We start from the raw sequence: 2,783 nt of genomic DNA on the forward strand, positions 1-2,783 counted from the left end.
CAAAGGACCCATGTTCTGTCTCATATTTGGAAGCTAGAAATTTATACAAGTTTACACAAAAATATTAACCAAAGCATGAGATTTGCAGAGGAGTATTTCAAAGGTGTAATTTCTTATAAAATTGAACTTTACTCCAACAAAATTAATAGCAGGAAACTATCATTTGGACGATGTGAGTGGAAGTCAAAAGGAAGGAATAAAGAGAGTTATGGAAGAAGAGAGTGAAGGTATAATATTCAATGGAACTGTATAAAACTAGAAAAAATTAAAGTGGGATGAGGTTTGGAAGGGTGTGGAAAAGTTATATAAAGATCCATTATATTAAAAAACTGATTTGATGAATGGAAATTCCCTTGTACAAGTATTTAAGATAAGAAAATTATAATCAAAAACAATGGAGACATCTGATCATAAATTCTATTTCCATCTCTTTTAAAAATAAAAATTATTTGTTCTATAATTTGATCAGAGGGATGGATTTTGTTGCTAGCTATATCATTGCACATCTGTCTCTCTCTTCCTCTTTCCTTCTCATGGTTCTCATAGGTAATATGATTACTCCATAATTATCCTACTTTATTTTGCTTTTATAGTTTTTTTACATCATTTCACTTTCTGCTCTGTCATTTCCCAATTCATTTACATATAAGGCATTATTTCCTATTTTCTCATTCCTAGAATAAGCTGCACATGAAGACACCACTGTTCCTCATTTTCAGTTTGTCCCTTTGAATACAGAGGAAAATCTTTCCTCTGCTCTCTACCAAATCTCTACTCTCCAGTTAGAATAATTTAGAATAGTAAAAATGAAAAAAGAGAAAATATATAATAGTGAAAAAACAGATGCGGAAAATTCACCTCTTCATCTAGAAGCCTACTGTGGACACTTAGACATTGTCCATGAGTTGGTGGCTCAAAGCAGATATTCATGGAATAACTGTGAAAGGGTGGATACCCCTGCACAGTACTTATACATGGAATAATACCAGAGTGGCTTCTTTATTTCATCATGATGCAGACACCAGTGGCCAAACTACAGGCCTCTTGACCCCCTTGCTGCTGGGTATAGATATAGCAAAGAATCGCTGGATCTCCTTCTGTTGAACCATTATATCAAACCAGATCTGAAGCACAACTTAGAAGAAACTGCATTTGATATTACCAAAAGGATAAGTATGTATCACTACCTCTTTGAAGTTGTGGAAATCTGTACAAATTGTTCTCTTAAGTCCTAATGTTTCCATTAAGTTTCTTAAATTTCAAAATTGCCAGTCCATCCCATGTGTCCATACAAAATATTTTCACAATAACAAGCAAGAGCAATATTTTACTTTAGAAATTCATGGATTCCATGGTATTCTTCCAAGTGAATTGCCTGACTTTGATGTCAAAATATATTAGAGTTGTTTGTATACATCAATAATGATATCTATAGAGTTTGTGATTTTTTTAAATCAGAAATAATTTTAACTTATCTGTTGAAATGAGTAGTAGAGAAACTAAAGATATTTCTGGTGCTTGTCTGAAAAAAGTATATTTTAAAATATTTATATTCTGTTTGTATAATGTCCATAATCTATTTCTTTCTCTCCTAGATATAATACTTTGAATTTGACATTATATTATAATATATAGGTCCATTAATAAATGTGTTCTTTCAGATTGCATTCCATATAGGAACAGTTTAAGATTCCTTTAATTCCTAGGTCCTTATAGAATTTTATTTCTTTGGGATAAAATGACAATGTTATCTTATTTCAAAAGTTTTATAAAGGTTATGCTATATAAAGGCCTTTCTAAAAAGGTGAAGATTGAATACACTCATGTCAAACTAACTTTTATTTCTATGAATTATATGTATTATTACACTTGTATATTTGTAATCAACTTTTTCATAACTGTTTTTCATTTCTTGCATCTGAAGAATGAAAAATATGGAATACTTCACAAATTTTCATATCATCCTTGTGCAAAAGCCATGTTAATCTCTGTATTGTAATTCAGGTAGACATGCTGCTGAAGCATGTAGTATCTTGTAAATTTACGTAGTTAATGATGCAAACTTAAGATAGGCATATATCCTTGGTTGCCTATTTGCAACAAGGAAACCTATTGTTCCCAAATTTGCTATTCATCTTATTTCTGCAAAATTCTGTGTATGGTGGAAAAAACTTATATTGTTTGTTCAATTGCTCACATTTGCAATTTTTTGTCAATAACTATTTTAAGTCTTTTTCATTTGAAATTTGATCATACTTTGAAGCCTTCATAGCTAGGTCCAAAGGTGATGGATTTTCAAGTACTTATTTTTTAACTGATTTAGCTTTGTGGAGCTAATGGATTCAAAGTAAGCCTTGCTTAAGAGCTACTTCTAAACTTCTGCAGCTTAAAATTTCCCAAATGAGGTCTTACTGGCACAAATGTCTGCCTGACCCTTTACCCTTGCTCCATGTAAGAACAGACCTACCAGAATATCTTACCCTGACAGCATAGATTGTCTTATTGGAGCAAAACTAATCTTAGTTACAAAGGATCATAAAGTGATGAACAGTTCAGACAGAACTGTTCAGACTAAGCCAGGCGCTGATGGCTCTCGCCTGTAATCCTATCTACTCAGGAGGCTCCAGGAGAAGTCCATATGTTTCTCCTTGTTATTAGGCCTTAAATTGGTAATGTTTTAATCACAGTGTTTCCTCTTGCCTCTAGGATGTACATCTCCGAATGGTAAAGCTCTAAGTTTAATTCTACCAAACACTGAGGTAGAGGTAATGGAATAATATTTT

General features: G+C 32.3%; 1 pseudogene; it reads right to left on the bottom strand.

The window, feature by feature from the left end:
- Positions 1-1,928: 1,928 nt before the first annotated feature.
- Positions 1,929-2,025, bottom strand: LOC122104617 (annotated as a pseudogene).
- Positions 2,026-2,783: the final 758 nt, after the last annotated feature.

Source organism: Dipodomys spectabilis, unplaced genomic scaffold, assembly GCF_019054845.1.
Source record: "Dipodomys spectabilis isolate Male_0828 unplaced genomic scaffold, ASM1905484v1 ptg000027l, whole genome shotgun sequence".
NCBI classification, from domain to species: domain Eukaryota; kingdom Metazoa; phylum Chordata; class Mammalia; order Rodentia; family Heteromyidae; genus Dipodomys; species Dipodomys spectabilis.